The following is a 19,617-nucleotide window of genomic DNA, read 5'->3' on the forward strand; positions in this document are numbered from 1 at the left end:
GAATAATGGCTTAGTTTGATATATTGTGCTATTCATTAGTTTGTCTAGACAATGTATACTTAATTAGTTATTCATGCTTGTTGATTCAATCAATCACACATGTTAGTATTGCAACATATATTTCCCCCCATTCATTACACATTGAGTGTCTAAAAAGGTGATGTTCAGTGGTGACCTCTAAGTCCCAAGATCCCTCTCTCTTGTTCTCTACCCTTTATTTACATTGTAGTTTAATTAACCAATCAAACCCCCTTTTGATCACTCGACCTACTAATCCGACCTGATTTCCATATTAATATTACTTCCTATCCCTTGGGAGGATCCCTACTCACCCTAGCTATATTAGTAGTTAGAGGTAGTAGTGGCATTTTATAAATTCAAACTTGGCCGCACTACACACAATTTTGTGCATTGGCACGACACCACACCAAGATAGAATAAGGTCCTAGAACAGTCAAGATTAAGGGATTTAAATACACACTTTTTAGTGCTTACCACACCCCCAAACTTAAATATTACTAGTCCCTAGCAATGAACTACAATAGAAAAACAATAAACCAACGACTATACAAAAATAAACTAGAAAGTAATAAATGGATAACGCCACTTTTGTAGGGAACACGATTGCATTTAGCATATACCACAAGCCTTTTAAACCCCTAGGTTACCCCTAGTGGATGAGTGAAGTCTCGTATGGGTTTCCAGAAATGATACCCACAAACATTAAGCTCTTTCTCACTAAAGAGGCACTAATATTCCAAACAAGCATCGGGAGAAAACTATCTCAAGTATGCAATTTTTTAACCATCTCCGAGCAATCTCCCAAAATTTCAACATCAAGCAAACAAGTATGGTCCTCCACACTTCAAGACAATGATCATGCAAATCAAAACAACTCTAAAATCCTTTTTAAGTGAACCAGCATCAAATATGTTGCTATCTAAGTGATGTGTCTAATTTTACCACTCGCAATAGAATGATTCCGTGTAGAATAGAGCTATAGAAAGAGATGTCGAACCCATAGGGAGATGAGATTTATATTCAGTCTTTAATTTCGTTTTATGGTTTACAGGTAACTTGGTTGGAAAGTTTGTTGGTTGTTATGATTAAAAACAAACTAAAATTAAACTAAAATATTAAACTAAGTAATCAGAGAGAGAAATCTTAGGGGTCTGACTTCACCACAATCATCATATACGGTCAATTGAATCAATTCTAGGAATTTAACCAATTATGTTTTCAAAAGAATTGATCTCAATAACATTCGTTCAATTCAGATTTTAAAGAAAGATGTTTTACAAAATTCAGTTAACTATAACCTATATGCGGTTAGCGCGGACTATCCACCTAGCTACTTTAACTACTCTAACTACTTTGTAAACAATCCACCTTTCCTAAGCATAGACTATGAAAACATTCTTTTGCAAAAAACATTAGAATACCATTATAAGACCTTTATTCTTATGTCCAGCAGGGCTTCGCCAGATACTGCACAACAAGATAGGTTCAAAACAGACAATAAATCATTACATCTAAGACAAGGGAATAACAATTTATAATCTACTAAAGCATGAAAATCAATTGATTTGTCTCAATTGCTCATAATCATATAATCAAAAAAATATTATATATTAAAATAATTCCAGAGTTAAAACAATCAAACTATAATATCAGATTGGGTTACATCAGTGCCCTAAGAGATGGATTAGCTACTCATGACGATGTCAGATGTCATCTGTGTTGGAGTTGTCTCCATTGTCACGGACGGTACTTCTTTTCTCAGGATCTTCACTTTCAAGATTGTAGGAACCCTAAAAGCCACCACGCTACCAGCCTTCTGAATAACACTATAAAAAGAACTTGAAATTTTGGACCTCTTCTCGCCTTCTTTTATAGAAGAAAATAAGGATTTGGTGAGCTTTTAGGTCTTTTGACCCATCTGGAATGAGATACAGTTGGTAAAGAGAGCAATCCCATACTTTAAATCTAACATGTTATAGAAGGCTCGAGCTTTAGGAACAGAGGCTCAAGCTTTAAGGTTCAGGCTTGAGCTTTAGGAACAAGGCTCGAGCTTCTCTAGATTGATGCTCGAGCTTCAAGAATTTGTGCTCGATATTCATTTTGACACTTAGCCAATTTACTTCAACTATTTTTCGAAGCTTCTTTTTCTTAAAAACTTAGAATATTTTTGGAATTGAAATCTTTTAACGTTACTCGATCTAAGTTTCATGGACTCGAGCACTAGGTACTAGGCTCAAGCATTTGGGACTCAAGGCTCGAGCCTTAAGTAATGGTGCTTGATCCTGAAGGTGAGGCACAAGACCTGGGAGCATAGCCTTTCAATTAAAATCAACTCTTTAACTTCTGACTCCTCATGCTCGAGCTTGAAGGTTAAGGCTCGAGCACCCTTAGGTAAGGCTCGAGCACCCTAAGTTAGGGCTCGAGCACCAAGGTACAAGGCTCGAGCTTTAATGCCTTGTTAACTTTTCTTCTTTTCTTTGTTGTGATGCTTGAGTCTCAACACTTGAGCTCAAGCTTTGGGGCTTGAATTTCTTCAAACTTCATTAATTAAGCTCTCGGCTTACTCTGAATGATCGGCAACAACTCTGTAGGCTTCAATATCATCATAAAGTCCTGGTTTTAACCAATTCTCTGGGAAAGTACCTGTAAACACACATTAAACATAAATCAGTTTAACTATGGATATAAGTATCACTTTAGGCATTAACATATGTATATTTAAGGGCTCGAATATGCGTATATTCAGCGTTCATCACTAAGCCAACTAAAGAAATGACCATATCCTATCTCAAACTAGTACACAAATCTAGTACCGATCATCAAGACAAAGAATGGACCTTTTATTAAACCTTTATTCAACTAGGTGCGCTTATTCTTTTCACTCAATAAATTTTTTTTTTTTTCTAACCCTAAGGATCAAAGATGGAAGCATAATGCAATGTGTTAATCTATTAAGCTTTCTAGCGATCCATGAGGTCAAGAGTTAGGTCAGTGACTCCCAAACCAGACGGCTTTAGGGCATTATATGTTTAAACACCCCTAAGGACTTACAAGCTCAAATCGACTAGGCTACAAATCAAAACAACCTCCATCTAATCATTTTCCACTTTTTACCTTGTAACGACCCACTCCACCACATGGTATAATATTATCCGCTTTGGGCCTAAGCCTGCACGGTTTTGTTCTTGGGCATTACCCCAAAATGCCTCATACTAATTGGAGTGACACACCTACATATAAGCACTTCACATTTCCTTTACCCAGGGAATGTGGGACTGTGCACCCGTAGCTCGCCAATGTGGTAGCATGTCAGTGTCTTGCACAAGCCCCCGGCACACCCGCCCATAGGGTCATCACAATCCACCCCCTTGGAGGCCCGATGTCCCCGTCGGCACACTTCCGGCTAGGTCAGGCTCTGATACCATTTGTAACGACCCACTCCACGACATGGTATGATATTGTCCACTTTGGGTCTGAGCCCGCATGGTATTGCTCTTATGCTTTATCCCAAAAGGCCTCATACTAATTAGAGTGACACATCTACATATAAGTACTTCACTTTTCCTTTACCCAGGCGATATAGGACTGTTCACCCGTAGCTCGCTAATGTGGTAGCCTGTCAGTTTCTCGCACCCGCCCACGGGTTCATCACAATGGTCATTACAAATGGTATCAGAGCCTGACCTAGCCGAAAGTGTGCTGACGGGGACGTCGGGCCTCCAAGGGGGGTGGATTATGACAACCCTGTGGGCGGGTGTTCTGTGTGCGGTTCCGAGACACTGACAGGCTACCACACTGGTGAGTTACGGGTGCACAATCCCATATTCCCTTGGAAAGGGAAATGTGGAGTGCTTATATGTAGGTTTGTCACTCCAATTGGTATGAGGCCTTTTGGGGTAAAGTCCCAGAACAAAACCGAGCAGGCTCAGCCCCAAAGCGGATAATATCATACCATGTGGTGGAGTGGGTTGTTACAAATCCAAGGGGGGTGGATTGTGATGACCCTGTGGGTGGGTGTGCCGTGGGCGGGTGCGAGACACTAACAGGCTACCATACTGGCGAGTTACGGGTGCACAATCCCACATTCCCTGGGAAAGGGAAAGGTGGAGTCCTTATATGTAGGTGTCACTCTAATTGGTATGAGGCCTTTTGGAGTAAAGCCCAAGTGCAAAACTGTGCGAGCTCAGGCCCAAAGCGGACAATATCATACCATGTGGTGGAGTGAGCCGTTACAAATGGTATCAGAGCCTGACCGAGCCGGAAGTGTACCGACGGGGACGTCGGGCCTCCAAGGGGGGTGGATTGTGATGACCTTGTGGGCGGGTATATCATGGGCAGGTGCGAGACACTGACAGGCTACCATACTGGCGAGCTACGGGTGCACAATCCCACATTCCCTAGGAAAGGGAAAGGTGAAGTGCTTATATGTAGGTGTGTCATTCTAATTGATATGAGGCCTTTTGGGGTAAAGCCCAAGAGCAAAACCGTGCGGGCTCAGGCCCAAAGTGGACAATATCGTACTATGTGGTGGAGTGGGTCGTTACAAATGGTATCAGAGCTTGACCCATCCGGAAGTGTGCCGATGGGGACGTCGGGCCTCCAAAAGAGGTGGATTGTGATGACCCTGTCGACAGGTGTGCCATGGGCTGGTGCGAGACACTAACAGGCTACCATAGTGATGAGCTATGGGTGCACAATCCCACATCGCCTGGGTAAAGGAAAGGTGAAGTGCTTAAATGTAGGTGTGTCACTCTAATTAGTATGAGGCCTTTTGGGGTAAAGTTCAAAGGAAAAACCATGTGGGATCAAGCCGAAAGCGGACAATATCATACCATGTGGTGGACTGAGTCATTACACACCTTTTGGGAAAAGTCCTCACTTTTTTTTTTTTTTTTTTGTAATTTTTTTTTTTTTTTTTAACCTAGAGTTTGGGCCCTCCACCTTTCGGCACGAGAAATTCAATGCCTGATGAGGCTAAAATCCCGGCTATCTCCTGTTTGTTGGATGAAGGTTAAAGAGAGCAAATTTTTGGGTCCTGAGTTCATTAAGGATACCTCTGAAAGGATCGCTCTTATTAGGGATTGTATGCGCACTGCCCAGAGTATGCAGAAGAGTTATGCAGATCATCGTACTCGTGCATTGGAGTTTCAGGTTGGAGATTAGGTTCTACTCAAAATGTTTTCTATGAAGGGAGTAATGTATTTTGGGAAGAAAGGGAAGTTGTCACCGTGTTTCGTCGGTCCTTTTATAATTACGGATTGAGTTGGGGCTATAGCTTATTAGTTAGCACTTCTAGACCATTTACATCGAGTCCACATTGTGTTTCATGTTTCCATGTTGCGGAAATGTCTGCGAGATGAGGATCATTATCAGCATATTGATGTTGGTGAGATTGAGTTGCAGCCGAATGCAACATATGTGGAGCCACCGTATCGTATTGTAGAGTGTAGGGATTAGATTCTTCGCAATAAGGTTATACCTTTAGTACGTTTCCAGTGGCGCCATCATAATGAGGCTGAGTCTACTTAGGAAGAGAGGACGTCATTCGCTCACAGTTTTTAGAAATAATGGAAGAAGGTAAGGGCAAATTCAGAGGACAGAATTCCTTTTGTTAAGGGGGAAAAATGTAATACCCCTAATTTTAAAAGGATAGTCTCGGAATTTATTTAATTGTTTTATTGCATTTTAATTGATTAATTGATTATTTGATTACGTGGCTAATTATTTATGTGTTTAATTTTTAATTGTGTGCTAAATGATGTGTATTTAATTGTTTAAATGTTAGGTGTTTATTTGTATTTGATTATTTTATTATATTTTATTTGAAAGGAAGGATATAGATAGTAGTAATGGACGAACCATTTGGATCACATGGACTACTTGGGTAGGAGTCTAAATGGGTACGAACATTTATCCATGAATAGTTGTATATATATATTTATGGGGATATATATGTATATAAGGATAATTTTATTATTACTATTATTATTATTATTATTATTATTATTATTATTTGTAGTATTATTAATAGTAATAGTATTATTAGTATTCTGGGATTTGGTATATATATATATATATAGTTATATGTTATATATATATATCATTTAGCAAACTTGGTTTTTATATATATGTATATAATTTATTTCCTTTTTTATTTATTTATTATTAAGGTAGAGTTGGAAGGGGATTAGGATTATATAGTTTATATATATGTATATATATGTGTGTGTGTGTGTGTGTGTGTGTGTATGCTATGTCTGCCAAAGGGTTAGAAAACCCTATTCACGTACATAGTGAGGCAGAGAGTTTAAAGAGAGAAAGAAAGAGGAATTGGCCAAGGAGAAAAGCTGAATCAAGGAAGAAAGAGGCTCGTGTTTTCAATCTTAAAATCCTTAAGGCAAGTTTTACTTCTATTCTTCTCCTTTGACTACGTGTTCTGTACATGCCTAGATTAATTTCATGATGTTTAATTAAATTAATAAACATCTTTAAATATTTAAAATCAGATTTTTAGTGCATAATTATATATATGTTAATGGGTCTATATAGATTCTGCATTATTTGATGAATTGATGCATGAATTGTGTTATATGGTGTTGTAATCATGTTTATATGCTTTAAAATAAATGTTTGGACACTCTGGGGCGTAGTTTTTAAGCTTTCAATCTTCAACAATGGAGGTTTGAAGGAGTAGATTTCGTCAGAGACAAAGAAGATGATCACTTGCATGAACCGGTTGACCGGTTTGTTGTTTCGGTCGACCGAAATGGCTCAAAGGAACGACCGATTTGTTGAATCGGACGATCGAATTGGCTAAACCGGACAACTGGTTGTTATTTTGGTTGACTGGTTTGATACTGCGAAGGGAGTTTGGGATTCTTTTATACTGTATGATATGTGAATCTATTTTAAATATTTTTAAATGGCTTAAATAGATTCATTAAAGATTGGTATGCATAATATGAGTTAATATGCTAAGGATCGAATTAAGTTAATGTGATGTTTTAAATAGCTTTTAAGTTAATTAATGAAGGAGTTTATTTATTTAAATTGTTTTAACAATTGAAATAATGTTTAAATGATTTTAGTCATGTGTATGAAGGATTAAATAATTTAAATGAGATGTAGGTTAATCTCCTATGCTATAAATTAACTACATGTTTTTTAAATGGTTGATATTGCTATATATGTAATGGTTATTATATGATTTATATCATGATTATTTTTATATTAATTGATGTAATTATAAACCTGCATCTTTGTATGGATATGGAAACCTTTGGTTAATTACTTTAAGGATTAATACACCACTGTCAGGATATAGAGGCATATTAGAGACGGATTAACTAATAAGTCAAGTCCTACCTATTCGTGTCAGGTCACGGAACCAGTTGGATGATATGCCATTGAAATAATATGATTGGATAGTTTATTTTTATGTTTTGGATAGGATGGATTATATATATATATAGATATGTGCCATGATTTGAGCTTGAGTCTTAAGATAAGTGGTTAAGGAACGTTTATTACCTGTGATGCATAGCTAGATATAATGGATAGTTGTGTGCCCTGGTAGGTCTAGGTACTCATACCCACTTTATGTGCGTTTTGCATGTTGCCTACTATTCAGGTTTAGGCCGTTTTATAGTCCAGTGGGAGTCCTTTAGTGTGTATCTATATAAATATATGGACTATTTAGTTACTGTTGAGTTGACTAGGATGTATATATGCATCGGGTCTCTGTTTGGGATGTAGTAGAGTAGAACTTATTCGTGGGCCTGACCCACTATTATTTTACAGGTGTTCGTCAGTTCCAGACTTAGAGATTGTTCGTGCTGAGCAGAGATAATCTACTTTACTCTTCCGATTCTATGTAGGATTTTTCTTTATGTTTTAGTTCTTGGATTTCTTTATTTATTTCTATTGAGTTTTCATTAGGGGTCCCCATGATGGATTCCCAAGTTGTAATCTGGATGGTTACTGGTATCAGTGGATTCAGATTATTATTGGAGGTTTAATTCTATTGGATTATTTTTATTAGAGGATTTTATTATTTAGTTTCTTTTCAGCTTTATTATTTATTCTTATTATCATTTTGTATTCTATGCTTATTTATTATCTTAATTGTTTGATATTTCCCTCGATTTTGGACTTGGACTTGATCAACTCATGTCTCGGAGTCGTGGGATATCGCAATGTAGGTTGCAATTAGGGTTTTACAAGAGGTTTAATTTTGTAGAATGGCTATCATAGTATATATATATATATATATATATATATATATATATATATATATATATATATATATATATACTCAATCATACAATTCAAGTCCTACAACAAGAAGGATATACACATGGCACCTGTATCCAATCATTGCCCAGAGAATGTTTTGACATTCTTCACGTGAATGGACCACAATACCCTTGCCACTTAGCTGTTTTGTCCTCTAGTATACTAGAATTTACAACTCACAATTTCAAGGCTGTAATAATATTCTTATCCAAAACTTGGAGATTAAAAAATGCAATGTGGTGTATACATTCTCACTCTAGGACCACAACAATGTGTCACACACCTAAGCTTCAAGTAGAAAGACCAAAATACCCTTGTAACAACCATTTGTCATTCTTAGCCTTAACCTGAAAATTTGTATAATTTACAATGCAAGATAAATCACAATTGTTTAATGCAATGTAGCTATCTGAACAAATGTATGAACACATAATACAACTGTGAAACGACTATAATACCCCTAAAAATCCCTATAGCTAATTTTCATATGTTAAACCTCAGTTAACATATAAAACAGGCTTAACAAGCTGAATAATTGCAATGTATTATTTTAAATCATTGTGTACTTGTGTCACAAGATGGTAAAATACCATACTACCCCTGAGAGATGATATAAGCCATTGTGCACAACAATGGTGATGATATAAACCCTTAACATCTCTATAACACTAGGTTTTGACATTAAAAAGGCAAACATCAATTGGTACTTACTACGACCAACAATTGCGAAACAAATAACATCAATTAAATACCTTCAAGAATGATTTTGTAACTAAAATCAAGGTTGACCATAGTAAGAACACTTACGATTGAGTGGGTCGAATGTACTTCAAAGTTAATTCAAGCACAATCGAAGATGACCTTTCCAATGTCCTTAAATATTTAACACGCACCACCAAATAAACCATATAAACTTTACAAATTGAAGATTCAAGACATAAAATCGTGCTTAATTGGCCTGAACCCTAGAATCGTGATTCCATCTTTTTCTTTCTATATTAGAATGAAGGAACTGAAGCAGTGTCCAAACACTTGGTCAATTTATGATGTTTAGTGTGATACCTCCTAATTCTAGAACCATAGGTTGATTAAGTCCATGTCCAAAAACAAGGGATATCAAAACAATTAAGGTAATAAACGAACATGGAATACAAAAGGATAATAAAAAGTAAATAAATAAAGCTAAAAAGAAAACTAAATATTAATTAAATAATTTAAATCCTCCAATAATAAAATCCAATAAATAATAACTATTTCTGATACTAATAATCCTCTAGAATACAACTCGAGAATCCATACTGTTTAGACCCCTAATCAATTCCCAATTGAAAGTAAATAATAAGAACAACTATCTAAACTGAATACTAAAACATAAAGTAGAATCCTACGTAGATAATTGGAAGAGTGATAATGATTGGTCTTTGCTCTGCACGAACATGATCTACATATGCTACTGATGATGACCTGAAAAATAAATAGTGGGTCAAGCCCACAAATAAGTCATTTATACTACATCCCATAGAGACCCAAAGAATGAATACATCATAGTCAACTCATGCAATAGCTACATAGTCGTACACACACACACACACATTAAAGGACTCTCACTGGATTATAGGGCAGAACACACAATCCACTATATCTAATTATGCATCCCCAGGACAATATACCCTCCCTAACCACCGATCCTGAAAACTCAAGCTCATATCGTGGCATATATATATATATATATATATATATATATATAAATCCATATCCTATCCAATAAATAAAATAAACTATCCACCATAGTCTTTCAATGGCATGTCATCCACATATAAATCCGTGACCTAACACGAAGAATAGACTAAACTTATTAACCAGCTCATCCATAATATGCCCCCATATCCTGACAATAGTGCATAAATCCAATAAAATGATGCAAGCATATATACACCCATGTGCCATAATCCTTACCCATCTAGGCTTCCTATCCAAGTAGTCCATGAGACCCATTTAGTTGTTCCATTACTACTATCCAAATCCACCCTTTAAAATAAAATAAAATAATTAAACTAAACATTTAAACCTAGCAATTAATTACAAATAAATAAACACAACTAAAGAAGAAAATACACTCAATTACATACGCAATCAAACATAATTAAAACACATAATTCACATAAACAATTTAAATCAAATAAACATATAAACGCATAGCCATATAATCAACTAAATGTAATAAAATAAATAAATAAATCCTCCAATTAATCCTTTAAAAATTAAGAGTATTACATTTAACATTTAGGGTATTTCGCGTTTATTATTATTATTTTTTAACCTTTTTTAAAAAGTTAGTTATACGGCGTAGTTTAGTAAATGCACATTGTGGTTGGATGGAATTGACTTGCCCAATTTTGTATCACATAGGGTATTATACTCATATGCTGAAACTTGAAGGGGTATTTTACACATTTGCCTATATATATAAATATATATAGCTTTAAATTTACATAAAATTACTTTTAATTTTTGAGATTACATATTTGTAAAACAATCTAAATAGAAAAAGTGAAAAGAATTTAAATAATTCATTAATTGTACATGAATACACTGGTTTGTTTTAATATTTATTTTTATTATAATTATTTTAATTTAAATAACTTGTTAAATATATATATATATTTTTAAATATAATTTTGGTGGTGGCAATTAAAACTATGTGCCTTTTTTCATTATTTTTGTAAATTGATACTAATTAAAAAATTAGAAGTAAAGGGTATAGTTATTATTTTAATTAATAGGGATGAAATAACATTTGAGGCGTTTATTAGAAAGGGCAATGTTGTAAAAGAAACATTGATAATAGATTTCTGAAATTATTTAGAAATATCTGTTAAATGTATGACTTTATAGTCCTAACAAAAAATTAGAATTTATTTATCTTTATAATAAAAAACTAAGACTATCTAGTACTTATTTATTTATTTATTTTTTTCCAGGAATCGTTTGAGTGGGTTATTTATTTAATACAATCATTTAGTGCGTTCTTATTTTTTTCCCAAATCAATGATACACCGGCAAAACTAAATAAATAAATAGATAAATTAAAAATAAAATGGATCAAAATATTAGTAGTGGAATAAAAAGTTAGTGGTTGAACAAAAAGTGAAAAAACAATTATTTCCCAAACCAATGATTCACCGGCCAAATAAATAAATAGATAAAATTAAAAATAAAATGTGATAAAATATTAGTAGTGGAATAAAAAGTTCGTGGTGGAAAAAAAAATGAAAAAGCAATTAGAATTTAGAACTGGTTAAAGTTGTCTATTGCTCGTGCCAGGTGCAATAATTATTTACCAACAATGACGTGCTACTCCATCACCCAAAAATAATAATAATTAAATTTTCGTACATTTTCAAGCGGACAAAGGAAAGGAAAAAAAAAAAAAAAAGAAAAAAAAAAAGAAAAAAGAAAAAGACATAAAAAAGTTGATTGGTGAACCGACATCTTTGCATTTTTTGTGTGTCCTAAAACTTGCCAAAAACTTAATTTAAAATATATAGTGATAAGCATGGGTTGAATCACACCTAAGTGAAATTTCATTATCAAACTCAAATTCAAAACATTAATTTTTGGGATGGGAGATAAATATTTTACTATTATTTTTAATTTTTTTTTGGATTTTTGTCAAATAAAAATTGTTACAAAATAAATTTGATCAAATAATGGAAAAAAAAAATCTCAAAGGAAGAGAATCCATCACCATGGATCCATATAAATAAATAGTCTATTTTTCTTATATAAATGTTCCTCAAATTAACAAAACACTCCACCTTTGAAAAGATGAAGAAAAATGTGCCATTAAATAATTTGGTTATTTAGGAGAAATATTTTAATAAAATCTCTACGACTATATACCTCATGTTAGAAAAATAAATAGTGACTGGAATTCTCCAAATTACCATTATTTGACAAATACGAATAATCCTTCTTAATTTTATTATTTTTTAAAAAAGTAAATAGAGGTAGGCATTATCCGAATTACCATTATTTGTCAAACACGAAGAATCCTCGTTCTATTTTATTTATTTATTTTTTATTTTTTTTGCATTCAACCTTCATTATAAGATTTTTGTCATTTAAATTTATAATAAAAATACTTTCGAGAGAAATAATTATACAAGAAATAAATAATAACTTAATAAGGTTGGAAAGGGAGAGCTGGAGGCAGAGTGTATCAAATATTTTCTTGTTTCAGCACCTTCTTGTACTTTTTTTATTCTTATTCAATAAAAAATAGTTTTATTTCCATCTATCAATTATTATTATTAAATTATTATTATTATGATGATGTTAGCTTAAACAACCCTCTTCCATCATGACTGAAATATATATAAATATATATACTTTCGAGAGAAATAATTATAGAAGAAATAAATAATTAGGCTGGAAAGGGAGAGCTGAAGGCAGAGTGTATCAAATATTTTCTTGCATCACCCACCTTCTTGTACTTTTTTTATTCTTGTTCAATGAAAAATAATTTTATTTCCATGTATTAATTATTATTATTATTATGTTAGCTTAAACATCCTTCTCCCATCATGACTGATAAATAATACAAGTTGATGCAAAAAGAGAGACAATCTGTCTACTAATAATATATACACAAATATATATAATATGTACTAAAAACTCAAATCCTTTCCGGTGCATTGAACAGTCAAGTGAAAAGTAGGGGATTCTAATTCTAGCCATATCATGGTCCAATGCAAATTTGCCCATGAAAATACATTGTAGACTACCTCCATGAAGGAGATCTTAAGGAATTTTTCTCGACTCAAAAAAGAGTTTAATAGGCTGTTTTTAGCCCGATTGAACCTTATTGATATGAAATAGACAAAAACAAGAATTAGAACTAAAACAAAAAAGTAAGATAGATGAATAGATTAAAATACCTTAGATTAGGTGCTAATTTTATTTTATTTTATTTATTTTTTGATAAGTAACCTGGTTTAAAATAAAATTCGGGCCACAACATTACATTGAGCAATTATAATAACATAACCGGCCGGTCATTAACCTAACCATTTCATTTTCAAGAAGTGAAGCCATAACTAGTATCATATAACCTTATATATCTAAGTATTTTGTTAAATGTTATGACAAATTAATTCAATGCCGGTTCACTTAAAAAAAATTCTAGAATTGTTTGGATGATAGTTAGAAAAACTGTTTTTACGAGGGAAATCATCATCTTCATCAACTACAAGGCTTTGTGGCTTATTGCTCCAAAAAATTTTTTTGTGGTGTTTGGGTTTGTGGCCTTAGTGGGTCCAAAGGCCTCCAATTGGGTACCATCTAATGGCGAATTGTGTGCCTGAAACTCTGATTGCGAGTTTGGTGATCAATTTGAGTTCAGAGGTAAGTCGGTTTATTGAACTGTTAACCTAGTGTAAAATTTCTGGAATAAATCTCAAGCCTCCCAAGCCTCTCTTTCGCCTTCTCCGCGGGAGAATGAAGAACAATGGTGGCTTGTTAGGCTTAGGAGTATAGAAGGAAAGCGAAAAAGTGCGCAAGGAGAGAGAGAAAATTGGTTTATCAGATGAATTCCACCCTTTGTAGCCTATTTGAACCCGTATAATCTCATTTTTTATTTGTTAGGCGGGACAAAACTTGTTTTGATAGAGCAGGATTCAAGCATTGTTCTTTAAAGATATTAAAATGACTGTCTAAACGTAAGCTCTATGTCAAAAAAAAAAATACCATTTAATCTCTTAGATGAGTCTCATTATTTTTTAATAAAAAATGAAAGACAATGTAGATAAATAGCCATTTACAACCACTAATTAAGGAATCGATGAAAAGAAATTAAGTAAAAGGGGAAATTAAGCTGAAAATATTAGCATTAGTTACAACATTTTAATTTCTCTTTTTCACAGCTTTTCATCTTTTTATTTTCTCACCTATTTAAAAACTTCGAAACTTCAAAAATATTGGGACACACCCGCAATTATTGACCACTACAACCGTTTCTCCTTTGTTTTTAATTTTTAATGCGATTGAATTAATATTGTTTATTTATGTAAGTGTATTAAAATTAAAAGCACGTGTAGATTCCCTCTCCCTTATCTCTCTTCCTGTAGCATTGTTGTTGCATCTGTCAACACTATCATTATTGCTTTTCAGTCATGATGGGAGAGGGATGTTTCAGCTAACATAATAATAATAATTGATACATGGAAATAAAATTATTTTTCATTGAATAAGAATAAGAAAAGTACAAGAAGTTGGGTGATGCAAGTGTTCGGAAACGAGAAATTTTAAAAACTTTTTGAGAGATTTTCAATCATAAATTTTGATTCATTACATAGAAATAAATTTTATATATCATTCAATTAATAAATTGAATACTTACATAAAAGATTTGAGTAAACTTTAAATCTCTTTCTAAATTGAATGTTCGCAGTTATTGTAAATCTCTTTGTTAGATGCATTCTTCTTTGATTTCCAACGCATTGGTAATAGTTTTGCCTTTAGGAATCACCCATAAGTCTCCATGAATGACCTTGGAAAACTAGGCTTGTGGGAGCCTCCATTAGATGAGAAAGCAAATCCTAAAATCTAGAGAGAGAAAAATTATATATTTTTTTCTTTTCATCCAGAAGTTTGCCCTAAAATATACATGAACCCATGTATATATAGGCAACATAAAAATAAGAAAATGAAATAATAAATCATTCTCAATCTCTAATTCACATATCTCAAATCTAATAGAATTCCAATATTAAGTTGGGTTATGAGTGAGAATCCTATTGAGCTTATTATTTTCTTGATTATAATGAATTAATAATCAGTCCAGTCCATGGAATCAATTAAATTAATTCATTAATTAATTTCTACTCCACTAAAAGAAATTAATTGAACTCCAATTAAATAATAAATAACCTCTAAGTCAATGTTACACTTTGACTCCTCTATGCATAATTAGTTATTAGATAAATAAAGCCATCAATCCAACTACTTAATTAATATATTTATTTTGGTACCTTTGATTATTTCTGATTTGATCACAATAAAACATTTGTTTGACAAAAGTAATAATTTAAATAAATAAATATATAATATCTAAAAACACACGAAAGTCTTCGAATTTAATTTGTGATCAACCATAATCAATACAAAATAAATACAAGTAGTATTGATGCAAATATTGAAAATATAACCATCTAACTATTAATTACATAACTACCCAAACTGTCGGCCTAAGGATCCTGACGTATCCGCCGAACAAATCAAAATAATTATTAATTAATAAAAGAGTCTGTACTTCTCTCATATTTAAGAGTCAAATGCCATGACAGTGATATGGAGCAATTGCATACGATGACTCTCGTAATATATCTCAACCTAACGCGGATCCAGTTCAAATCTTAATTAATTATGTGTCCATCCATAATTACTTACTATGAACAATTTATAATTACTATTTATATTCATGTATTGATCACCATCACATACATATATAAATATCTCTTGTAATTAAGTGGACACTATTAATTCTATAATGAATCGAAATATAATACATTGAATTCACCAATTATATAAATCATATATATTTCAGATATGACAAGAATATATGTCACTATAATCCAAATAGGAATTTGCTATGCCAAGGCATATAAATCCAATCAGTAAGAAAATATTTGATACACTCTGCCTTCAGCTCTCCCTTTCCAGCCTCACACCTTTGCTATTTATAACCACTTGCAGGTACATTATTGAAACTCAATATTGCATGCACATGAGAACACGCCACTCGTCCTCTTTTTTCCTTCCTTCCCCATGCCACTTCACTTCACTTCACTCTATCTCTCTCGCCATTTATCTTCTGACCCTTCTATAAATCTTCTTCACCTCATTCCCACGTTATCATTTTTTTCTTCAATGATGACATGGCAAGTGAGAAGGTGGTTATATGGCAGTGGTGAGGCTTAGATGTTGACGTGGTAGATGACTAGCTAGATGTGTACCAAAAATATAATGCTATTATGCTAGCACCTAATTGTTTTGAACTTGACACCTCTTATAAAGTGGTTTGGAAACAACACCAGCCTTTCTAGGATGATAGCTTCTTTTGTTCATTTTTTGCTATTAATAAATAGGGTAAATTACAATGATACTCCTTAAGGTTTGCCGTAATGACAATTACATACAAATTAGATCTTTTTTGGACAATAACAACCCCTGTGAGAATTTTGATCCAAACAAGCCCTTAAAACGTTGAAAAATACGAGATTGCCCTTCAATATTTAATTCGATCATTTTTATTGTAAAATATCAGAACTCATGAAAAGTCAAATTTGCCATTACATATATATATATATATATATATATATATATATATATATATATATAACCAATATTATGGGCAAGAGAAAAGCAGTCTGAGTTCTCTCAAAATTTCAAACTAGGGAAGAGCACCTACATCGCCACCACTACCACCGCAACTTCCACCCTCGCTCCACTGCAATGCCCACCACCTTCCTCCGTTTCCACAATCTCACTGTCTCCTTCTTCTACCACCCCCACCAGCACCACTACCTTCTTTCACTTCCACAATCTCACCATCTCCTTCTTCCACCTCCACCACCACCCCCACCCCCACCCCCACCAAAACCACCTTACCTTCCTCACCAACCACAATTCCCATTCCTCAATCACCCATACCTAATCGAAGACAAGTTAAGAAAATCCCACCCCTTTGCTTTCACCCACCAGCACTCACCACTGCCTAAGGTTTCCAACCAAACAATTAGTGGCATTAGATACTCTTGATCTGCATTACAGACCCTTTTTCGTCTTTCCTCCTAACGAAGACGAAGATTTCCCTCACCACCGGCCTTCCCACCTGCCTCTCCACCTGAAGATCTGGATACACCCTAGATTTCCCTGCGCTCCCATCCCCTACTACCATTTTTACCTTACCGCCAGACTTCCCACCTACCTCTCCACCGAGTTCACATCTCCAATCAAAATCAACCCAATCACTACTCACCAGTAGTCACCACCACCGACATCGCTATTGTCGTCAGTTTCACCATCATGGGTAAGACGACCTATCTTCACAATTGACAAGGTTATTAAGGGCGTTGCAATTGTGTGGCTGATTTTTTTTTCCCTTCATCTATGATCCTTGCACTTTTTATTTTGTATTTTGTGATATTTGATAGCTCTATTCTGAGCACCATGATGGTGGAGGTGGTGGTGGCTATGGTGAGGCTGTGAAGTGGTCGTGGTGGGTGGGGTTGTTTGTTAGTGCTCGGTTTATTAGTATGAGTAGGGTATTTTGGTCAATAAAAAAAAAATTGGATTGGATAAATTGGTAATTAAATGTATCAAATGGAAATAATGTCAATTCACCATGTGTCTTGACCATTAGGGGTGTCTTTGTTAACTTTATCAAACCTGAAGGGGTGTCATCGTTCAAAAATGACCCAACTTGTATGTAGCTGCCATTATGGTAAACCTTAGGGCGCGTCATTATAATTTACCTCAATAAATGTAATCTTCCTTTCTGCAGCCATAACTTCACCTTTTTTCCATTTTTTTATTTTTTTTCTTCTCATTCTGGAATTAATACCTATAAAACATGAAAACAAATATAAAAATATTTAAATAATATAAAATACTGATTAAATATTTATTTTGGTGAATAAAATAATCGGTTTTGAACACTTATCAAACTGCCACCAAATAAGCTTTTGCTAGTCCTCTAGCAAATAAGGACAAAAATAGATAAATTCACAAAACCATTACTTTTATTAACTTTTGACTAAAGATGTGCCTATTTACACCATATATTTCAGCCAATGACTAGTTGACGAATTTTACATAAGACTTGCCATATATCAATTCTATTTGCACCATAATTATTAGCCACTTTCCAGTGGAACGATTGCCCCATCGATTCCAATGGAAGGTACTACGACATTCCAGTGGAAATCACTATCTTTTAAAGAGAATGGCTAAAAGCCAATCCAAGGTGGACACGTGGCTTAATAAAAGGGCCACAACTATAACTATTTACTCCAAAGTCATCGGTCACTTTCCAATGGAAAGTTGCTATGGCCGATTCCAATGCAAGGATGATATGTAAACGTGGGTGCAATCATAAAGCAACACGTGGACTGATATAAGGAAGCCATTTGGTGAAGTAACCACCTTAGGACATGTGGTAGACAAGGAAACAAGCGGTTACATGCAAGTATAAAGTCATGGGACATATGGCAGCCTAGGAAGCAAGCGGTTACATGCAAGTGGAAAGTCATGGGACACATGGCAACCTAGGAAACAAGCAGTTCCATGCTAGTGGAAAGTCATGGGACACATGGCAGGCAGCCTAGGAAGCAAGTGGTTACATGCCAGTGGATAGTTATATGACACATGGCAGCCAAGGAAGTAAGCAGTTACATGCAAGTGGAAAGTCATGGGACACATGGCAGCCTAGGAATCAAGCGGTTACATGGAAGTGGAAAGTCATGGGATACATGGCAGCCTAGGAAGCAAGCGGTTACTGTTGGTCCTTATATTGTAGGTCGCGGTGACCATAAGCTTGGAGAAGCATGCAATTTAGGCGAGGGCCAAGTTTTACATTTGTAAAAGCCACTACTACCTTTCACTATAAATATAGCTAGGGCGAGTAGAGATCATCCCAAGCGATTGCAGTCGGAGTTGATTGTGGAATCGCTATTAGGGTTAGTAGGTCGAGTGATCAAACAATTGATTGGTTGGTTGATTAGAACAACTAAATTAGACTAAGTAATTGAATGCAATGGAGAGTAAGTAAGAGAGAGAGAAGAGTCTTGGGGTTTAGAGATCACCACCAAGCAATGCATTTCTATATTATTGACAAGTGATTAGTGAGAGCAATTAGGGTGTTGCAATATTGTTGTGTGTGTATTTGGTTGATTCAATAAGCAAGGATGACTAATTAAGCATACATTGTCTAACCAACATATGAAAAGCACAATATATCTAGCAATTAAGTATATATTGTCTAAATATCATGTGAAAAGTACAACATATCTAGCAAATCATTGATCATTTTCATTGAACTCACAACCATGCATAACACAAAATTAGAGATATATGCTACTTGTATTCAAAAGTATGGAGCGTCAAACAACTAGCATGGATTGTCTTCCCATCTAATATTATACTATCACTAAACTACAATTAAGCCATTGAAATTAAACTAATTTAGCTAAGAAGGAGACACAATCCATCAAGATATGAGCATGAACCATCTAGAGAATC

The sequence above is a fragment of the Cornus florida genome, unplaced genomic scaffold, assembly GCF_030987335.1.
Source record: "Cornus florida cultivar Cherokee Brave unplaced genomic scaffold, ASM3098733v1 CherokeeBrave_3.0.0_Hap2_Chr10, whole genome shotgun sequence".
Classification (NCBI taxonomy): Eukaryota; Viridiplantae; Streptophyta; class Magnoliopsida; order Cornales; family Cornaceae; genus Cornus; species Cornus florida.